Source organism: Wyeomyia smithii, chromosome 1 (assembly GCF_029784165.1).
Source record: "Wyeomyia smithii strain HCP4-BCI-WySm-NY-G18 chromosome 1, ASM2978416v1, whole genome shotgun sequence".
Taxonomy (NCBI): domain Eukaryota; kingdom Metazoa; phylum Arthropoda; class Insecta; order Diptera; family Culicidae; genus Wyeomyia; species Wyeomyia smithii.
Window position 1 is genome coordinate 41,147,726 of NC_073694.1, and position 22,542 is coordinate 41,170,267.

The following is a 22,542-nucleotide window of genomic DNA, read 5'->3' on the forward strand; positions in this document are numbered from 1 at the left end:
CACCAAAACACTTGCATTGTTTACATAGGGTGTGTTGTCTAGCCAAGGTATTATTTAAAATAATGACTAAAAGCTTGAGAACAGTAAGCTAACAACTGTTAGATGGAAATTTACAATGACTGATATTACTTATGGAATGTAACAAAATTTTGTACACCGATTCTATATTAACTGATGACTTATACAGTGGTCATGGATGGAATATACAGTGGTCAATGACATATAATAATTGAAACGAAAAGTCTTCTCAGGCCTTATGTCCTAACGGTTTTCTCTTTCTAAGCTATCTGGAGACGTGTGTATAGAGACTGTCTATAAGCCACGTTCTCATAACTGGTTACTCCAGATATCGTTTTGATCCAGTCATACATTTTTCTACAATTCATATGAAACGTAGTTTCTGGTCAACCCCCTACAGCCCCTTAATAGTCCACGTTGTTTATGGTCGACCCTATATTTACTGTTTTATCATGTTATTCATGTAAATTATTCGTAGATACACTACTGTTCATTTTTCAGGTGTTGAAGTCAACTTTTTGTTTTTGGCACAATCTCACCCCATTGAAGGGGTGAGATTAAGCCAAAGTTCATTTAATTTTAGCAAAATTATAGTTTATTGTAACTAAATCTTATTTGCAGCAGTCGTTAACTAAACATTTAAGTGTGCATTGACGTGATTTGGATCAAACTCATTGCCTAAATGTGTACATTACAAGCTAAGGAACAAAAATGTATCCTTTTTTGGCACAATCTCACCGCGGCAGACGGTATTTAAAAAAAGGCGATAAACGAAATGTTGAACATTACCGCGGAATCTCGTTCTTGTGTGCCTGCTCGAAAGTTTTCGAATCTATTATTCATGTTTAGCGTGTAAAAATTGATTTCTACTGCGCAGTACGGGTTTTATCCTGGCAGATCTGTATCTACGAACTTACTGGAGCATGCTTCATTTTGTCTTCGTGGAATGGGGCAGTGTCTTTAAACCGATGCCATTTCTACGGATTAGAAAGCTGCTTTTGATCGTGTGGATAATGGGTTACTTTGGGTCAAACGTAAGATTACTGTTAACTTTGTAAGTATCGACAGCCTCAGCAGTGAGTGTTTGCAGTTTTTTTTTCGGAGCCCCGTTGGCACCCCAAGCGCACTGTCCACTTTTTCGTCCTCCTTCGAGTTTCACCCGGTTTTCTGCTCCAACACCTTGTTTCCAGGCGTTGTCTTGCGACCTTTGCCGCCAAAATGGTATCTTCGACGGTTTTTAATGTATTACAGCAGGGTTCTGGGGAACATGCGTCGGATTCTGCCTAATTAGTCAACTTGCGATGAGACTTTTGTTAAGGAGCAAGGGGAGTGGTTTACTTGCTGTTTATTATAGGCACACACATTTTACTTGCTCTACGTTTACTTGTGCTCTAAGTTTACTTATCTTCTCGATTTATAATTTTTCTCAGATCTCGACCGTTTACTTTGGAATCTGATTAACAAGTAAGCCTTGCCGCAATCCGCTTGGTTTAATAACAGTTCCGGTGTGCCTCAAGGCAGCTTACTGGGGGCGCTGTTCATCAATGATGTCACTAGGATTTTACCACCTGACACACGATTACTTGACGCTGATGATACCCAAATTGTTCCCCTTATCAATACACAAAAGGATTGCAGCAGACTTCAAGCGCTTATCAATTTGTTCAATGACTGGGGTTATCGCAGCTTCATGTTGATGAGCGTTCCAAAGTGTACCGTGATTAGGTTCTAGCGTAAAAAACAACCCTTGTTATATAATTATTCCATTGATGGAACAACTCTACATCGAAGCGAAGTTGTATTTGACTTAAAAATCTTATTAGACACGCGAATGACATTTAGATAGCACTATTCGACAATTATAAATAAAGCCAAACGTTAACTTGGCTTGATTTGTAGGATCGGAAAAGAGTTTGAAGACCCACTTTTGCGCACACTCTACAGCTCTTTGGTACGATCGGTTTAGAAACAGCATATGATTATTGGATTCAGCGAATCGAGCGCATTCAAAAGCTTTTTATCAAAGGACCTATCGCTCATTGCCCTGGAGTAACCCTAATCATCTACCGCCCTACGAAAGCCTCTGTTTATTGATGGGTATCGCACCTCTTGAACAACGACTCAAGGGTATCATGGCTAGAATAGCACACAAAATTTTGACAAGTAGTTATGAATGCCCAGCTTTTCTAACTATGCTGCTCTCTCCTCCCGCAACGCCATTACGCGACGCAAACTATGGCCTATATGAACCTGTTTATCGAATGGCTTTAGCTTATGATCTTAACGATAATTTTAATTTCCAATGTTAATCGACTATTATATATTGTTAGTGTTCTTCGAGACTGGCAACAAGGCCCGCTGAGTGTTGTGCGTGTTTCATCTCTACGTGAAATTCAACTAATTTATGCTGTTTTCCCCCAAATAAAATCAGTATATTCAGTGAGTTTCAAAGTTACATAGTTGCTGGTTACCGGAACAGTGAAAAAGGAGTGACTATGACATTTTAAGCAAGCTAAGTAACATTTTACTCTCGAAATTTGTTGTTTGTTGTGGAGTCGGTTAATCGAGACGCACAAAAAACACCGACGAATACAGTACGCTCGCAGCGCCGTCTATTAGCGGATAGAAAAGCGAGAACGTAGAGGTGTGCATGAAAAAGTTGCGCATATAATTCACTCGTATTCTGCTTATATTTTTCACTCATATTATGCATGTTTTCCACTCAAATTATTGCGGGCGTGCTAGGCAATCCCATTTTACCATTTTACGAACTGCTAACGTAGGATACACGGTATTTTCTGTTCCGTATATTCTGTGAATATATTATTCATGAATCGAAATCTGAAACGTCTCGTGAATGGTTTCTGTTTCGCTCAACCTGTGAATCGTCGCATCACGGTGCGCCGATTTTTCCACTTTTTGCCGATAACGTTCGTGGTTGTGGTAGATGCGTGAACTGGTGGATGATCTGTTTAGATGACTTTATGCGATGAGTTAAATAGTCGTAGAAAAGAGCGACACGTCTGTGCAAGCACTGCAATGTTTTTGTAGGAACCTATTTCAATTAAGGTTTCAGCCGCTGAAAGGAGCACAACAACAACCATTGATATGTCATGAATTAGTCTAGAAAAAGTTCAACAATTCTTTTGAAAACACAATATAACGGACACTTTTTATGGTTTTCGAAAGCGTTTTTATAATTTTTTTCAATGTTTGTTTTCAGCCGCCTTAAGCAGCACAATAACTACTATTGAAATGTTTATTATATGTTCATCTATTCTATTTTAGCACAACATGACGGATAATTACGATATGTTTTTCGAATCTATTTTTAATATATCTTTTGCGTATTCTGCGTTAAAAATTCAAATATTTCAGTTATTGAAGGCAGCCAACCGAGATCTTTTTTAAATGCCATAGTACTTTTTATTGTATTTAAGAATTCATTTTTATTAGCCTCACATTATATGTATATGATCATATCTAGATTGTTATATTAATCCAATGAAATTATGGTCATATCACTCATCAAAGTGACTCCTGATCAAAAACCCACCCCACTAACAAAAATTCCTTTCCGTGGTCTTTGTACGGATGCAGAGGTATACTCGGTCTCTAACAAAGCAAAGTCAACATTCTAACTTTCCTTCCTTGTTGTAGGTTTCGTGCGTCATTGGCACAACTCGAAATTCCTAGCTCCAAGAGAAACGAGATTGAAAAGTTGGAGTTAAGAATTAACCATGAGTAATTTCAAATCTCTTTTTTACTATCTTTGGAGTTTGTTTTTGATTTGAAATCCAAAGACGCATCAGCTTATAACTCAGTGTTTTGTAAATTTTTAAACAAGTCTTTGTGGAAAAAAACTCATCATATTTGGCATCCGCAAAATGCAAAATGCACTGCAAAATGAAAAACTTTTGAGTTGTGCCGGTGTTGTACGAAACCGACGATATCCCCACCTGACTGTAAAGACGTGGCCGATGCCGTTATTGGTCTATAAAAAATCGGGTCATTGAATGATGCACAGTGAGAAGGAATTACCATACCACTCCCAGTCATTCTCCTAGTTGATTCATTGTGCATCTTGAGTGGCTCAGACCCATCACGGAGTAGCAACCATTGATATGTACAGTCAGAACTAAGCTAAGCTAAGCTATTATATATTGTTAGTGTTCTCCTATTGTACGATGTTTATGCTTGAATTTCAAATAATGCTATGTATATGTGCGAAAAAGATGCTGGGTTTTTTGCTTGCTTAAAAACAGCCATATATATTCTTGTATTATTTCCTTAAGACTACCGCTGCCAAGGTAAAGATTGGACTCGTAAAAATGAGACACACAAAAATGACCAGCAAAAACTCAGTTTAAATCAGATACTCCTCAAATTTTCAGGGATTATATAACTGTTTTTCTGGCTATAGTTTAGCATAATTTATTTGTTGAACTTCCTTCCCCAAGCTGAATACTCGTACATTTCCTATGATACTACTCATGAGATCTTGGGCGAGGCTTTGCTAATTTCTTAAACAATTTCTCCTAGTTTTTCTTCAAAGCTTCATCGGTTTTGAATGTTTTTCCGCTTTTCTTCAGCTTTTTATTTATTATCGCGTGAATTTGGCGGGTTCGCTTCCTTCGGGACCTCATTAGGACTCTTCGCTTTGTACCAATTCATTACAGGCTTGACGTAGTGGCACGAAGCGAGATCCGGCAAGAACAACGTAGGATCACGGTGAGAGCGGAGAAAGGGCAGCAAGCACTTCTGCAAGCATTCCTCTCGATTAATCTGCCCGTTTCTAGTAACCGGTTGTAACGAACGGCTGTACCGTCTGCACTCGCAGTTTGCCTGCCACAACAGGTAGGTACTTATTCGCGAATTTGTCATCTCATCGATTTGTTGGTGTTCGCATTGATGTATGTCTCGTCGTCCATGACAAGACAGCCTGGCTTGACCAGCCGCTCACGGTACAGCTTCCGCGCACGCCATTTGGCCACCGTGTTTCTCTTGTCAGTCCGGTTTGGTGCCTTCCTGTTCTTGAAAACACGCAGCTCGGCCCGCTTCATTGTCTGCTGGACGAACCGCTTCCATGATCTGACCTTTTTGGTACGTGGATAGGTTTGGGTTCTTCCTAAAGTGCTGCCTAATCTTCACTTCTCTGGGTATTCTGTTTTCGGTTTTCGGCCGCTTCCGCGCGTCGCTCGATGGTCTTCGTCTCCCGGAACATCTTCACAACGCGGGACACGATGGAATGGTGGATTCCAAGCATTTTGCCGATCCACATGTGCGATTGCTCTGGATTATGGATCACCGCGCCCAAGTTTTGCTGGCTAAGCTCTTCTTGTTTCGAATGCATCTTGGAAACTACTTGACAAATCGCGATAAAGTTTTGCACACATAGACATTACATTCATTAAAATTTACCCACGCGATAAAAAATTACACTCAAAACAAAGTGTCGCATTTTTTTCGGGTCCAATCTTTAGTCTGATACTCCATTCGAAATATTTTTATGTCCCTCCGCAATCATCACAATGCATCTTAAAACAATTGTCCTCGGCTGGTCGTGTTCGCGAGTAGGGAAGTAGACGCTACTGAGAGAATAGAGTACCTGGCATGTTCCGGAAAACGTGACGCCAAGCACTCTACGGGTGGCCCGAGGTGCCCAGGCGGTAAACCGGCTGCTAAGCCACATGCGTTAGGATGACACAACTGATCCTGAACCACTGCTACGCGGCTCAGCAGCTGCTGAACCAAGCAGCCTCTGAGTCGTTGTTGGACAGAGCCATCGTATCGGACGTATTCCTCCCGGAACGGTAACTGGGTCGCGGAGAAGTCCAGGATTTCGGCCATTTGGACGACGAGCACATTCCCGGATCAGGAGGTTGTGTTAATTTCAAACTAAAGCCCAGGTTAACGGAGTGTTCTACTGCAGTTGTAATGCTTCGCCACGTTGGTCTATCGAAAGGATCGTTCCGATGGTCGGCCTCGTAACCATGGAGCTGACAAGCCTAACGCCGTTGGTGGCGACAGGGGACTTCAACGCTTGGGCTGTTGACTGGGGAAGTCGCTGTTCTATCAAAAGCGGTCAGATTTTGTTGGAAGCTTTGGCAATGCTCATCCTAGATTAGGCCAACGTTGGGACCAAAGTATATTCAGCAGAAATGGTGCGGAGTCGATCATCGACGTGACGTTCTCCTGCCTAGGATCACAACGTAAGACAAGCAACGGAAAGAGCTCGAGGAGGCAGTTGGCCTCGTCCGAGATCTGACCAGTTGGTTGCCACACTTTTCTTTCCTACGGGCTGAGATGCAGGATAGAAAGGTGCATGCGACATAGACTGATCCCACTGCCGAAGGCTGGGAAACCGCCAGGAGATTCATCGGCTTGAGAATCTTTGATCCTCGGCAGACTAGTGAAGTACACGGAGGGCGTAAACGTTCTGGTAAGTAACCAGTTCGGCCTCCGGAGGTATAGGTTAGGTGACCAGAAGGACAGGTGCTATTCTCTCCATCACCGAGACGGCTGAGGTAGCACTCCAGCGTACTTGAAGCGGTACTCGCTATTGCGTAATCGTCACGCTCGACGTGGAAAATGAAGTTTGGCGAAGACGCATAATCGAGGGCAAGGGACCGAGGCGGCACAAAGCCACCGTGGTTTCCGCAGTCCAAGCCGGCCGCCGAACCGCCGTCGGAAGCGGCGGCTCTCGCATACAAACGACTGATCTACTGGATTTTTAGGATTATTTAAACAGATTTTTTTTCCCTTAGTTAGGTCCGAACGAGCGGTAGCGAGTAAGGACAACATACACTTAGACAATAGAGTCGGCCAAAGGCCGCGAGTGTATGTTATTAAAGGGAAAATACATGTCACAATGTTAGTAAAAAACATAACCAAAATCAAATCTGCCATTCGTGCTCTTTGTGATTCTGCCTCATGAAATATTCTGCCTTTCGAAATTCTGCTTTTTGAGATTCTGCTTTTCGTGATTCCGCCTTTCGTAGGAGACCCTAGTTGACAACAAGCTTGCGTTCAAGAGCCACGTCAAGTATGTCCGTAGGCCTCAACGGCTATTGCAGCACTATTTTGAATGATGTCGAAGAGCTAGCGAAAACTTCTTGCCGGTGTGGTTTCGTCCATACTTAGGTATAGTGGGCCAGTGCGGTTCAAAGCTTTAGGTACTAATAGTTACAGTGGTGAATTGGAAAGTACCTACAGGCTGTCGTACGACGCAATCTGCATCTTGCCCGATATGATGCCTACCAGCATCGCCATTAAGGAAAATGTAGAGTGCTTCGATTAACGTGCCATAAGTGGCAGACGAGTTACCCGATGATAATTCTAGATGTTCAGATAGCAGCGGGAATGCTCCAATTCCGCGGAGGGTAGATGGGTTCACCGATTTATCCCGGAGATATCCGGATGGGTCGGGAGGCACCATGGAGAAATGAACTTTCAACTGACATAGATTCTGTCAGGCAATGGCTGCATGCGGCAGTATTTATATAGGCTCGGGCACGCAGGGTTCCCCATGTGTCCCGAGTGCGTGAATCTGCAGGAGACCACTGAGCATTAAATCTTCAATAATTTGTGTGTTGTCTTTACAAGGACAACTGTTGTCCAATTTCATATCGGATATAATGTTGATCGCATCCGTGTGCTACCCCGATATAGTTGCTTGTCATATTAGGCTTGACAATTTTTGAGGTTTGGTTACTATTGATGATTCAGTACATTCTGAGACATGGAGAAGAAGTCAAATTTATAACTATTCCAATATTTAGAGGTGTAAATTAATTTAAGAGAAAATATTAGCTCTTCAATTAGGTATTTATTTTATCCTGAAAAGGATAATTTGCCGTTTAAATCAATATCGGATAAAATGCTGATCACATCTTTGCGTTATCACTGAAAGGTCGAATAAGGTATTTCTTGTGATAGATAACACAGGTAAAAGTACACTCAAACCTAGACGGCTCATGTATTTTGAACGCCAGCTTTCCAGAACGTTGGTGTGTTGTCGAAATGAGGTAATTTTTCATTGGATGCATAGTAAATGCAAGTGCCCGCTATCGCACAGAGACAGCATTTCATTAAAGGAAGTGTCCCGCTCGTCAGATGGCCCTGCCCGTCAGATGGCCCTGCCCTGGCCCGTCAGATCCATCGAAAACTAACTACTAGCATTTGAAATTGGACATATTTTTCACTTTTCCGGTTTTAGATTTTAATTTTACATCCCTATGTAGCCGAACTTCCTGGAAGACGTAGATCTACGTCAAAACATTTTAGATTTTTCTACGCAGGTTTCATAACTTACGCGGTTTTCTACACGCTTCAAATCCTCGCGTTACAAGCGACTTCAATGAATAGTAGTAGGCTAAGGCGAAATAAAAAAACATTTTCATAAGCACAATCTGAACTACAGATAAGAGTAATTGAACTTTGCGCTTTCACAAATCCTGCATGTTAGAAGAAAATTATAGGTATATAACAAGATTTTTGGGTGCATGTTAAAGTTTTCAAAATAATATTACTGAAATAGTAGCTACTGGAACAAAAGTGATCATTACCTTACCTCGAACAGATTTTTTGCGAAGGCACATGGGACCGGCATGCGATTTGGATTTTTTTTTTCATTCCGGTCGATCATAAAATCACGCCGAATGCTTTGCACCTTTTTTATTGCTTGTCAAATTGTGTAGACATAAAAACTTAATAACCTCCTTATAATATAAACAGTTTTGTTTAAGCAGAGTTTACAATCCTATGGAGCAAATTTTTTCTACACTCACGTGAACAGCCATTAAACATTGTACAAATTGATCTTGAATAAAACTGAGAATGCTAAGTAAATTGATTACCGAAGAATTTCGAAATTCTACCAGCTCCGCTCGCGTGAGCCGAATAAACAGTTCGTAAATTTTCAATAAAAACCGGGAGCTCGATACACCTTCCAATAACGCACAGTTTTATAACCTTGACATGATCGCGATCAGCCGATGTTGAAATGCACACCCAGCATTTCTGTTCGATGATCGTTGTTGCTTTTATCATTGTGTTGCCAATTTTTTCTCTCATATTCTGCTGGCCAGCAAGAAGTATACTTACATTTCACCGTCGTCGTCGTCGTTGCATGCTAGGCAGAATCGCTACTGCGTCCCATGAGTGCGTGAAGTCAGACGAGCATCGGACTACATTGCGGGTTGGGTATAAACCGGACAAGACGCGAAGCAGCACGCGAAGATTTTCCTCGGTCCAATTGATGCAGTGTTCCCAGAGTGACACTGCTTACGACGAGAGCTTACGGTATAACAACAACTCCTCGCTTCAATCAACATAAATAAACGGTGTTTACTAAAAAAACTGTAAATCACAAAATCTGCCAGCCTTTCTGCGGTTATTTTCAACCGAACCATATGTGCGGCGCTGCTGGTGTTGGAAAAGCTTGGCCCCCTTTTTCCACGAATACTCGGTTTAGTTGCTCGCTGCGCGTTTACGAGTGAGCCGGCTTGCAAAGTGCCACAGTCCCCGTTTAGCTTTGGCACGAACTAGAAGAGTCACGCATGCGTTAGAGTGAAATAGGCAACCAGGCAACCGCGTGTCTAAAGGAATACACGAGACAGCCTGTCCTGGTAGCGAACGACGACGACGACGACAACGACGGAATGTGCGAAGAATAATTTTGAAAACGAAATGATACGTGCAAAGTGATCAGCGAAAAACCGAAAAAATAGAAGCGATCGTGTAGTTGTTGGAGGCATCCTGTCGGGAAATTTTTACTCAGTGAAAAAAGTGAGTGATTCTCAAGTTCATGGAAGAGTCCAGTGGGCTGCTCCGTCAGGAGCTACTCTGAGGCAGTGGTGGATGAATGAGTTTTATAAATAGCAGATGATTTCGAGCGGCGCCGGGGATTTAATCCGTTCCAGCGTGTTCTGGTGAGAGAGGAATGCAACGACGTCGTGGCGAAAGTAAACCTGTGCGAAAATATGTTGACAAGAGGGGGTCAGACAGGCCGCAGCGGAATTTTAATGATCGGGGTCAGCAATGTAATAGACACAGAAAGCATGCATCTTGACTTAGTGTGCGTTGATGATCTGGTCTTTCGTGTTGGTTCAAAAGAAAACAAACGCAATCAACAATCAAAGCAAGCGGAGTGCTGTTCAATAAAATTGTGTTTTTGTTGCTCACCAAAACTAATATTGTTACCTGAGAATTTTCACTATCCCTCGTGATTGCGAATTTTCCTCCCCTAAGCGATGAGCGCCAGCAGCAACAGTGTGCGTGAAAAGCAGTGCAGCGTTTTCCTCCTGTGTACAGCCTGTTGCGAGAAAAACACGAAATCTCTCAATCTGCCATCTACTACACGCTCGGTCTGGCCGCTCCGGTGTTGATCACACTTTCATTCACGAAACAATTCTCGGCTCAGTCGGTCAGTAGTCTGTCAGATAGTTTACCAGTGATTTTTTTTTTCAATATTTTTCCGCTCTCGGTGCCGGTGAGACGCGACTTCGTCGTGCTGAAATATAGTGTGAAAAACAGTTATTAGTCCTTACGCTCGATACGATCATCTTTTATTTGTAACCGAACGATGCCTTCTTGCGCTTCTGAAATTTTCGATTAAAAGTTGGCAACCCGCGTAGCTGAAGAAAAGTGTAAGTAAACAATGTGATGTTTTTTTTTCTCGGCCAGAAGAATGATGGAGCCGCTCAAAGAATTGTGATTCTCATTCCTACAGACAGCGGTGGTGGGGAAGAAGGAAGTTGGAAAGAAAAACGACGTTGTTTTCATAACCTTCCGAACGTGGAGCACATATCTTCTAGTGCCCATCTATAAGCCCGCTTCCAAAAAAGATGTGTAGGTATTTTTCGTGTAGTTGCGAAAGTGAAAAGAAAATTAAGCCGAAAAAAATTGAGTGATGTTTCTAAAGGAAAAAAAAGTGATATTTTAGCTTCTGGTTTGCTGCTGGTTTGCTCTCCAACCAAGCTATTGGGCGAGTGGGTGTCAGTGTGGTCGTAAAGCTAGACTAAATACAGTAACTATTTTTCCCCCTCGGGAGCAAGAGCGAATTGAGCAAGCCAAAACCGCTAAAAATGATGTTTCTAATTAAATATAATCTTTCGCATTTTAATACTTTTCAATAAGCGGCTGAATATTTTATTTGAGTCAGTACCAAGGTGTCAGTGAGTGCGATTTGATAGGGTAATATTTTTGGTTTATGGGAGAATGCAATTGGACTGCAAACACATCAACACAAGAGAAGATTAGCTTGTCATTCAGCGGAAGAGTTGAGAATCAATACATCGTATATACATGTAATGTCCCACGTGCGCGCACTTCCAGTGAAAATTTGCAACTGCACTCAGTAGACCACGATACCATTTGCTGCAACAAACAGCTGTGATCGTAATCTGAAATCTGTTGCAAATTTTTTAGCCTCGCTGCGAAATCAGAACGAACAATTTGTTACAACATAAATAGAACAATGAGTTGATAAGCTAAGAATAGACACTGGTTTTAAATAGCCGTACAGTGAAGAACGCAAACAATGACAAAAATATTCATTCATCGTTGGTAGGAAATATTTTAGGCGCTACACTGGGGCCAAGATGGGACCGGCGGAGACGTTCGATATCCGGTTTAACTGTGTGTGCAGGAAGTCGAGGCCGTTGTCTGCTCTCCGATGAATATTTAAAAGCGAAACACTCAAGTACATCCACGATGCAGAATTGTTTGTAGTACTGGTGTTATTTGCAGAGCTGTGAATCTGCGGATAAAAACTAACCCAGTGGAATCGGGCGCTAAATTTAAACGGATTCAAAGTTAGAATCGATGACGAATATTTGGTTGATTATCAATTTGTTAGAGTTAACTCGAAGTAAAGTCGGGTAAATTCACTTGAAAACAATGTCTATGGGAGTCATTTCATATAAGCACTGTTAGAGATGTCAGTAAATAGTTTAACTATTACTTCCTCCGTAGTTTCATTCAAATATGAGAGTTGAATACCATTCAAGACTTCTTCTTTCATTGAACTCAAATCTAGTAGAATATTTCGAAAAATTATGGCAATGATATTTTTTTAATTTCAACTTGAGATCAAAATGACTTGAAAAAATTCTGTAAAAAATTAAATGGAACAAGGTATAGCAAACAAAGAACTTTTAAAGCAGAGAGTGACTTTCGGGACCATTCATTAATTATGTCACGCAACATTTGGCAAAAATTAACTCCCCCCACCCCACCTTGTCACAGACTGTCACAACTTTCTTGACCCCCACCCCTCAATTACGTCATGTTTTTATTACCGGGTTATAATTGATTAAAAATTGAGAAATCTGTAAAAAATGCATTTTTTTCTAATTTGGAACGATTTTACTAAAATAAAAACTGAAAGGAAGAGAAGATTATAAAAGATAATTAGAAAAGGCGCTTAATCCTTAGTCCCAGGATTTTGTTATCAAGAAAATCGCATAGCGTCGTTTCTTAGTACTCCAGCGACTTTTCGATAGCAGTCATTATGCCATGAAGAGCAGTTGCCGTCGATTTACAAGGTTGGTAAGCGTACTGATCTTTATGTAGTTGTGAGTTTATGAGGAATTCATTGCGGATATGATTATCTTAAATTTTCTCTTCATTCTGAAATTCTACGCCCTTGCGTGCGTCCTTCCGGCAGTTAACCGGGACATTCGTCATGGCGGACGATAACATGCGTGTAGGTATGTTTTTTAATTCATTCTTTCTTTTATTTATCAGCTATTGGAACTAATCAACACTCGTTGGAACAGCCGGAACATTACTCAATTTTTCGGCCCAATAGGCATGAATGTTTCTACCGCCTAGCTCATTTTTACAAGCGGGACAAATAAGGTCTTGAGGTACGATGCTGACCTAACAAGTCAGCCGTCGTAGGTTCGAGTCTCGCCTCGAGAGGTACTGTTATTGTCAGTAGGATCGTAGCGCTAGCCCCGCAATTGTCCTGTACACCATGCTTGTCGATTCTCCTCAGAAAACCTCTAGAGTGCAGGAGAACTTCTTGCACTGTGAAAACTACTGCTCTCACAGCGCACATGCAAGAACACACAGCAAATCAACGCACATGCTAGAAGAGAACGACATACGATTTTTATCTGGTGAGCTTCCTGAAAGCACCGCGGTGAAATCTGAAATCTCTCTCTTGCGAGTCAATGAACTATGGTGTACTTTCTCACACGTTTGGACATCACGCACAATAATTATACAGCAGAGCTATCTGCGGTGCGTTTTACAGTTTGTTTCTTGCTCATGGCAGAAGAGAAAGAGAGATTGGGAAAAAATAGACTGCGTTACTCGTGCCGGTCGAGTTCACTCTGGTCAAAATCGTTTTCGCGGTGTAGCTACACGAGGACTACACTTTTGCCCGGCAGGTTTTTTTTCACTTTCCAGACTACTCGCCAGTGGACTCTGTAGTGTACTTCTGCGTTTTCTATGTAGAGTGATTCACCCCTCTTGTTTCTACCAGATGTGTGATGAGCTGGAATTGTGTTTGTCTCTCTGTAAGTTGGTTGAGATACTTCGGAGTGGAGAAAGAAGCAGTGTGGTGAAAGCATTTGCTACACGCAGGCATATACTGAAAGGGATGTGCGTGGTGAATTTTTTCTCCGCTCTTTCCACATACTGAGGAGAATGACAAGCATGCTGTACACTGAACACTAAATTGTCCTGTACACTAAACGGCTGCGAAGTCTGTGTATTAATAAACAGAAGGTCAAGTTCCGAATCGGAATATAGCACCAATGCTTTGCTTTTTTACTAAGGTTGCAAACGTTCACATTGACGAGGACTCGAACTCAGCGCGCCGTTTATCAAAACGAACCCTGCTGCAAACCTTTCCTTCTTCTCCAATATTGTCATTGTTATTTATTTTGTTTACATTCATCGGACAGCACGTTCACATCCATTTGTTTGAGAATCCAGGTCGCGTTAATCTCCCCTAGCAGGATCATTCCAACGAAAACCGCTTTTTGCACATTGCGTCGCTTTCCGAGAGTGTCCATTCCTAAAAGTCTGCACCGGGCTTCGTACGGAGGTAGCGCATCAGGATTTTTTCAAGGAGGTAGTCTTAGAGCGAATTTTATAAACTTTGATTGGACTTTTTCGATTCTGGTTATCCAGATGCTCCGAAAAGGGCTCTACACGACGGCAGCTGTTTTCAGAGAATGTTTAAATACAGCACAATTGTTGCTAAACTTTTAAAGTAGTAACTGGATCTTGCCCAATGAAGGCCAGTACTAGTTTTAAAAATATCAAATAGCAACTCTGTATTCAGTATCTTTCCTTTCTATTTTTTTATATGATAAATATACATCGTTTCTGGGGGCAAAACACGTTTATATAGTGGTTCGATACCCCTCCGTCATTTTGAAAGAGTGGGCTCCCATACCAATAAAACACAACACTAGAACTAATTAGGCGAATGGATTCCGTTTTAAATTCTATTATGGCGACTAACCCTTCTCTGGAAGATCCCGAAACGAATGAACACCGTCAAATATAAGTATTTTTATAATCGGGATGATGCACAGAAGCGATTGACAATGAAGAAGCCTTATCTAGTTATCTAGTTGGCATTTTCAATTGAATTAATTCATTCCCGCAATATTTCTGCCGCATAATCGACGAAAGAGTAACTCATTAGGAATTAGGATTCTTTCAGCTAATAATCATGTGAACCAATATTAAGTGCACTTGCAGTCCTGGTGGCGAAAAACAAAGATGTCGAGGATTTGAATTTTATATTTGAAAACAAAGTTCGTGGATATCAACATGTTGTATGTATCAATCAGTAGATTGTAATGTAATCATGAGAAAGTAACCCTCCAATGGATAATACTTAGAACTTGAACCAACCAAAATTATTAAATGGGAGAAAATTGTACGTAAATTATAAAAACCTATGTATCACAGCATGGATTTGCCATTCGAGCTTGAACAGATCTATTATCCGATTCGCCATGTAATTTGCAAACTATAAACAAATCAAAAAGTCAATCATTGGAAATATGTGAATTCTATTGAGAACTGCATCACATTGCAGTAAACTAAGTGGCTTAATGTTATAGGCTTATATTTGATATTTTGTTTAAATACGTTACTTCTTATGTTCAATTTCCTGACAGCGTAGTATTATTGAAGTAAAAGAAATTTGTTGTGGTTGTGGTTTGTTTTACTGAGAAGAACAACGGTTTTGCAGATCTTCTTCCTCGTTTTCTTACGCTCTTTGGGCCATTCGACTGCATCGGGAATCGAAATCTTCTTCAACAAACTTCACGAAAATTATACCAGATAACGTTAGAGATAATCAAAATCAATGTATTACTACTGCTAGAAACAAATCTTAAACGGCACACTACTTAACAATTTATAATTCGAAGTTATCATCATTCAACACAAAATTTCGTTCGAGGCAAAACAACGTTTGCCGGGTCCAGCTTTTTTTAGTATATCATAATTATATTCAAATACTACAAGGTATACAGCCCTAGGGGTTGTATGAATTGGTGACGTAGGACTAAACGTACTCCACTCGCTATTGTGTGAGAAATTAGACTGAAGTTGAATTTTCTATACGCAGTCTTTTGTATCGAGTTCAGCGTATATTTTTGCTATTAGGGCGTGGCCACGCAGCATAGAGAAAGAGAAAAAAACCAAAACACCTTCGATACTACTAAGTGATTTTCATATGCTTCAAAAAAAAGTTTTTTCTTTCCCGATGCGAAAATCACTCTGGTTCTTAGATTAACTAATTTCCGTTACTAATATTTGACTGAAAACGGTGTTCGAGTGAGCACAAACAAACAAATAAACCGGAAAACCACTCACTATCACTAAATCACTATCGCCTCTGGACTTAGAAAGAAAGACAGATCACCTGACAGTTTAAACACTTCCGCCGCAGATCTTTGTCATTTGAGGCGCCGCTTTGACGGTTGTCAAGCGCGCTTCGGGATCATTATTAACCAGGGTGGCTTGTTCGACGGTTTCTCCGCTAACACAATTGTTACACATTTTATCTATCCACCGACATATAAATGACTAAAATGCATTAAGTCGTTCGCTTGCTATAATCGATGGAATTCTGACGCAACATTTGCCAGTTTCATTTTCAATTTAACAAAATGTAATCTAGTATAGAAAACAAAGACGTAGTCCTACGTCAAAAAGTGATCCCAGTCACCCCAGTTTACGGTACCTATGAATAGTTGCCGTATCGCCCATCTTCGAAAATATGAGAATGAGCGTTGTCATGCAGTAGAATCAGTTCTTCGTACCTCTGATTGTGCTGTGGCTGTTTTTCGCACAGTGCACAGTGGAGCACTTAGAACATCAAACCTGATCAAAATTATTTTAAAGGATTTTTGGACAGGAAACATATAAGGGGCTATCCAAGGGGACAGGTTTTTGACGATATACGGTACATCATAACAGTTTCGCGCTTTACGTAGCTTTCCTGTCCCTCGTGCCTTGGGAAAAATATTTTTCAAAGGCTCAGCACTGTTTAGCTTCCGTTCGGAGCTTATAAGAAGTTGAGAGGGTTTTTTAAGTGGTGAAAATCACATTTGAATCGGAGTGTTCCATATTTATAGAGAACTATCTTGTCTCGGTCCCAATTATGGAACACTTAGAAAATAACTAGTTTTTACAGAAAAATCGTTATCAACCATCAACATTTTGATGAATCGTGAAGAACTTACCTTGATCTTTGTGTATGAGTTATTTTTTGCATGAGAATTAGCGATTATATCACATATGAACCTTATGTATGATGAGCGTGCTTCTTACGCTGATTGAGAAAAACGGCAAACATTTTGATAGATTCTGGAAGACAATATTTTACGCTTATAAAAAACACATCAATCTAGGAATAAGAACGACGTTTTCCGTGTTCAAAGCTAGCAAATATGGAATATTTTACTGCAAAAATGTTACATGCCTTTGAACCGTTAGTTTAACTGAGTTAAATAACTTCAGACACAAAAGTGATCCGTAATTGTGGGAGTTCCATAATTGTGGGGGGAGTGTAACCCACCTTTGAACGATTTGATACTTTTCTGATGGTGTAGTTCGAATTCAATGGTAGTTTCTTTTCTACAATGTATGGCTGAGCCTTTGTGAATGAAATATAACAGTTTTTTAGATCAGTGAGGTGCGGGACTAACACTGATTTGTTTATTATTCAATCTGAGTACTCAGAAGAATCTGAAGAGTCACTAGTATTATCATCATTGCCCGTGTACGAACATTTCACTCGCAACATTTGCATTGCTACGGACGAAAAAGTTTGACCTTTTTTATATTTTATGCAAAGTAGGAGTCTTTGGATACCAAGGATAAAGCCGAATGTAGAGCTAAGCAGTTTTAAGGACATAATCTGCAAACTTTGATGTATCTATGTCTTGGAACTAACGCAAAAACACTGCCGGAAGCTGAAAAATTGAATTTTTCCGCTAATTTTTAAAATAATGTAACTTATGAGTTCGGATTGGTTCGGATATTCTAATACCACCAGTTTGACCAGAAACATACAGGCTTTCATTTGCAATTGACTGTTTACATTGAAACTCATTGATACTCAACTTACTTCATATAATATGACATATAAAAAAAACTCATTTACAGCATTTTTGTGTTTTTTAAAATGTTCCCTGGCAATATCGAAACTGTTTATTAGTCTTTTAAGTTTGAAGATTGATTGAACTAACCTTCGTTGACAATAACCATAATTGGTTTGATGATAAATCACTACGTTGCACTTGATAGTTTTGAAAAACAGTGAACGGTACGGGAGCATCGAATGCAACAACAGAAAACTAAAATTTCATCGATTTCAATCAGCTGTAATAAAGGTTAACAATACTTCCGGATGCTCATAAGTTGTCGAAAGATTCAGTAGGTATCACACTTCAAAATGAGACTATGCAGAACATGGTTAATACACTTTTGCTTTTTTGACTTTTGATCAGGTTTTTACTTGATTTACTCCTATGTGCAGTGCTCGGCTTAACCGCATTAATTAAAGTCGATATCGTTGTTCATTCAACATTCAACGTCTCTTTAAAAGAACACAAGTTCCTTGTTCTTGAATCATTTCCAAAACATGCAATAGCTTGGAACTGGCTTGGCTTGTAACTACTAATACCGAAGCAAGCTGCTCCTGCATTTGACATGGATTTTCCTAGGGCAAATTCTACAATTCAAGGTCTTTGAGGGTTCTGACGTAGGGGTACAAATTGACAAACCGAAAACATCGATAATGTCACGAAAATTGTCTACCTTAGAATGCTTGAAACACAGTTAGTTTCTAACGGATTTTCTTCATTCTTACAGCAATAATGGCTAGGGGCACCAAAGTTCATAGAAATGGTTGAATAGCTATTATCTTTCATTTGAGCTTTTAAAGTGCTCTTCTTTTCCTTTTGTCGACCAGTGTAACAGAAGTGCGGAATACAGCAAACACCCGGGCGATATCACGAACGATCAAAGTTTCTGGTCGCAGTGATGGGTCCATACAGGAAAAAAACTAGCTATCGTATGAAATGTGAAAAGCGAATAAAATCATTGTTTTTTTTTCACGAGAAAATCTTCTGTCATCTCGTAAACTTTTGTATATTTTATGTCTAAAATTTGTGACATATTTATTAATCTCCTAGTAGATCTCGAAACATAAATTCCGTCTGTAGAGTAGGCCTTTGTAGAGAAAGTTTCATAGTCGCACGGTCTGTGTGGCAGTTTAACAAGCGGTTGGTCATGGATTCGAATTTAAGTAGAATCAGTCTATTTGATTGCCAAAGGACTTGAACATTTTTTTCAGGTTCTGTATCACATACCCGTATACCCGTATTCACGATTTTTCGATGCATATGTTGATTCTACCAATCGACTGTTTGCAATACGTTGTTCTCCAGTTATTTTGGTACACCATGGAATTTCGATTGGACGACGCTGATATTTGTTGAGCCGTGTACGTCGGATATGAATGGGGTCATATGGTTGTTTAGAAACATTCGCGGTTTTTGCGTATTATGATGCCGTTTTATCTGGCCAGAACACATACCTTCTATCGGCATCCTGTTTTCGAAGAAATGGAATCTAAATTTTCTTCAAACATCATGAAATCATTTTAACTATCATTTTATTTTTTTTTATTAACATTATTATGATTGTAAGAAGAACGAAGTGCTTTTTGACCATTACTTTGGCAGGTATTCAGGTATTGTCGAGGTTATTGTTGAAGTTAAAGAAATTATATACGGCCGAGACCGGAAGATTTTCAGTTTCAACATGTTTTGTCGTGAACTTTTTGTGGAGACTTTTGTACAGTTCAATTAGAACTGAACAATGCGCTTGCAAAATGGGTAAATAATGACCTTTTAAGTTGAAATTGGGTAACATTTTATAAACATCATCTTAATTCGATATAATCATTTCCGATGTTGTTTTTCGCTCTGTTTAATTCCCAAAGCTTGTGATTTTTATTAAATTGCTCTATATATTAGCTGTAAAAGCATCAGAATAAGAGCGAGGAAAAAATTAAAATCCCGATTTTTTTTCGATAAAATCAAATTCTCTGATAACACCAGGTTTTCCAAGCGACACACTGCCCCTGTTTCTCTCTGACGGTTAATTTTTTACTTGGTTTTATTTTGTTCCCAAATAAAAGATGTTTTATTTTTCAATAGTGTTAGGTGTGAACTAAGTTAGCTTCTCATTTTTTGGAAGTGTCAATCACGCAACTTGTAAAAAAGTAAAAAGTGAAAAAGTTTTTTGCGTGGATTTTGGAATTCATTAGGCTGACCAGATTATCTCGGGATTAAAACGGGACAATTGAGTTGAAAAAACGGGACACATGATAAAATTGATTTTTGAAAATGTTTACCAACCAAAGCATACAAACAATTATTCATTGCTTTGATGAACTTGCCCGATGCTAAAGAGTGTGATTTTTTGCAATGAGTTCCTGAAATTCGTCACATGATGATCGAGATTTTGACTAAATAATCAACTTCAACTTCGCGACTTTTTCATCATTTCACTATGTACTTCAAGTGGTGCGGCGCTATCAGGAAAGCACAAAACCTACTCAGTAATATACTAAAATCCTGGCTGCTTGGAAACTTATTTTCCATTTGGAGAAATTTCAATGCAAAGCTCTATTTAAGATTTTTCAAGGAGTATCCGAAAACGGTACAAAATGGCAAAAAGACGGTACGGTTGAAAACAGTCGAAAAAACGGTACTGTCCCGTTCAAAACGGTACGTCTGGTCAGCCTAGAATTCATGCTTCCCGTGTAAATTGTATACGAGTCTAGGTTGCGGTAGGTCAATTGAGTCACTAAAATCAAAGATTTCCGGCTTTCACAAATATGTCCCCCACATGTTCTAGTCTCACAAAAACAACCATATTCAGAATCGGAATAAAACACCTCGGCTTTGCTTAGTTGTTAATATTTTATTAATTTTATGGTAGATTTGTAAAATTATTGTTCAATTCATTCAATTCATTCAATTATTGGAGTAGATTTGACAGCTTTCGAAAATTTTTAACGATAGAAATGCAAACATGTAAGGCGATGCTGGTACATATTTTTGTTATTGTATTGATGATTCCTGACCAAAAGTTATTACGTGTTTCCAAAACAAAGATTTGTTTGAACGCTTTGTCCAAACATCAAAACACTTTGTAAGAAACGAATTTAAAAAAAAAAAGAACCACACAGAAGCGTATAGAGATTTGCTACAAATTTCAGCACAGAAAAAAAGCATTTTTGAATTATTATTCATGCAAATTTTCTACCGTTTCAATCATTTCAATGACTAATACTTACCATTAACCCGGTTAACCTGTACTTGTTGACAAGTTTGCTCAACTGCATCGCCCTCCTGCCACTGATCGACCCACATGGGGGCCCATCGTTTCGTGCTAGTTTAAGCATCATTTGACTTTCAAGCACCATTTGTTCTAAATTACTGTTTCCTGACCTGGTTTGAGTCAGCTCGTCCAGCTTGCACTGCCAATCGTCGATGGGCTTGGCAGATGCGCATTTGATCGATATCGATACACTGACGCTTTCAGCTGCCGTGGCCGGTATCGCTAAGACCGCACGTTAGGTAGAACAAAAAGCAACAAAAAATGAATCGTAAAATCAATTTCAGCCGAATGGCAGCACCGAACCGTCTGGCCCAGACGTAGCAATTCGCAGAGTGGAAGATTAAATGTCGGGGTACTTGGAACAAAATACTGGCTGAAATCGACCGAATACCGTTATTAAAATTGTTTTTATAGATGCTAGCCAATAAAAGTAAAGCATTTTGAAAGTTTTCGCAGCAGGTCTGAACTCAATTATCCAGAGACATATTTTGCCGGAATACAATGTAATTCGTTTCGTTTTTAATTCACCATTACCATTCACCATCATCATCATTCCGAATGAGAACATAACATCAAATGTAGATTTTCACCGCAATTTCTCCACTGTGCAGCGTAGAAAGGAGTCAAGCGAAATTTCATTACGCCGTCCATTAGTCGTGTAAAGATCAAAGTTTACAGGATAGACGAATCAGGTACGATATGAAATTGGCGCTTTTCATAAGGAATTTTAGATTAATTTTACGATCAGCTTTAATTCATATTCAATTTTCATCAGCGGAACGCTCGAGAGACAGCTTTACTACGCTTATTATCAACCTTAAGATTATTGATTCAATCCATAAGTGAGACGACAGCCCTCCACAAAACTAGAACTAAAGGTGTTGGTAGAATCGAACGCGGGAAATAGAATATGAATTACCGTCTACATTCGGAGTCCGATTCTCGGGGCCAAATTAAATGCGAAACCGAAGCATCTGAATCTGAAATAGTTGCAGTTCATTTGTAGTTTTTAATGATCGCATCAGCAGTCAGCAGTCAAACACAGGGCAAATGCTACAAGCTGTTGCTCTCTCTTTCTCTCTCCCTACACAGCTTTTGAAGATAAATTGACTCTAGCCGGGGCAGATTTCAAATGCCAAACGTGTCATTAGCTCAATAAACGAGCGCATGATTTTTGCCTGTTGCAAGATCTGCAGCTCTGATGTCATACATAGTTTGCCGTTTCCGTGTGCTGCATTCGGGAATATGGGTCACTCCCTAGACGTTTCCGTTCCATATGAATTAGAGAATATACGTGGTTCATTCATATCCGCCAGGGGCGGCGTTTTGTCTAATCTGCGCTTAATTGCAGGTGGATTGGTGTCAGCATTAGAGGGATTGAATTGATTCAGTAGGATGCTAACTTACAAACACACACACACACCATTTTATCAAGCGTATAATAGACGTGTTACAAGAATATCAGAAAGTCGTTTTTAGGGTGTGCCAGACGGGACGAGGGAATTTTTTGCTGAGTCTAAATCACATCATCAGTGTGCATTATTAGCATCCTAAAAAAAATCACATACATTGCCTACTTTATAACTCAAAATTCACTGAAAGTCATTTATTGATAAATTTTCT

At 39.8% G+C, this 22,542-nt stretch overlaps 1 protein-coding gene across 6 annotated transcripts in view; it reads left to right on the forward strand.

Moving 5' to 3' along the window:
• Positions 1–9,513: 9,513 nt before the first annotated feature.
• Positions 9,514–22,542, forward strand: part of LOC129730314 (putative protein kinase C delta type homolog) — a 145,674-nt gene continuing 132,645 nt past the window's right edge. For 2 of the 6 annotated variants that reach the window (XM_055690319.1, XM_055690168.1), the window contains exon 1: positions 9,514–10,869. The gene's annotated coding sequence lies outside the window, so the exon portion shown is untranslated. The remainder of the gene's footprint in view (positions 10,870–22,542) is intronic. The other 4 variants (XM_055689921.1, XM_055690084.1, XM_055689999.1 and 1 more) reach the window with 4 other exon arrangements.